Below are 874 nucleotides of genomic sequence, written 5' to 3'. Positions count from 1 at the left end.
GTTTATTTCATGTTTTTACACTATACTATGGTTTTCAGAACAGCTTACATATTTCAAAAGTTTATACAACCAGAACTGTCAACTCTCAGTTTAGCTACAATGGAGATAAAATCCTGTGGTAATATGAGGGTCACTGAAGTACAGCCTTATTACAATGAAATCCAATGTCTAAAAATTGTTCTTATTTTGGGCTTGTACCACAGTAAGAGCCAATATTTTAAGCTCTAGTAAATACAAAACAAACAAAAAGACTTTATATATTTATGTTCCTTTAAAAAATACTAGTAGTGATGAATTATTTTAAAATACACAGTTGACAGCCAGTCCCACAACACCCAGAGGAAGCTCCATTCCCAGGTGCTCTGACACACTCAGATCAGAGACCTTGGGCTCAAGCTCTGCAGCCAGTCCCACAACAACCAGAGGAAGCTCCACTCCCAGGTGCTCTGACACACCTAGGATCAGAGGTGAGCAGGAACCAACATCTGTCCCAGCACTGGAAGTAACTGGGTCCAGCAGGACCAGGCACACAGGAACTCCACCAGCCCAGTAACTCTGGTTCCATCCGGTCTGTCTGGGTTAGTGTTCTGAGCAGACCTTGGGCACAAGCTCTGCAGCCAGTCCCACAACTCACAGAGAAAGCCACACTCCCTGGTGATTTAACAAGCCCAGGATCCCAGGATCCCAGAATCACAGGATCACAGAGTCAGCTTCATTGTGAGGAGTTCTGACACAACTAGGATCACAGTAAGGACAGGCTCCAGTCAGATTTAGCAAGGGCAGGTAGCACTGGAGTTAACCAGATAGCGAGGGGCAAGTGTAAGAAAATAAACAACACAAACCAAGGTCACTTGCCATCATCAGAACCCAATTC

The sequence above is a fragment of the Mastomys coucha genome, unplaced genomic scaffold (assembly GCF_008632895.1).
Source record: "Mastomys coucha isolate ucsf_1 unplaced genomic scaffold, UCSF_Mcou_1 pScaffold15, whole genome shotgun sequence".
Lineage (NCBI taxonomy): Eukaryota > Metazoa > Chordata > Mammalia > Rodentia > Muridae > Mastomys > Mastomys coucha.
The sequence above is the reverse complement of the archived record's forward strand: the minus strand, read 5'-3'. Positions refer to the sequence as shown.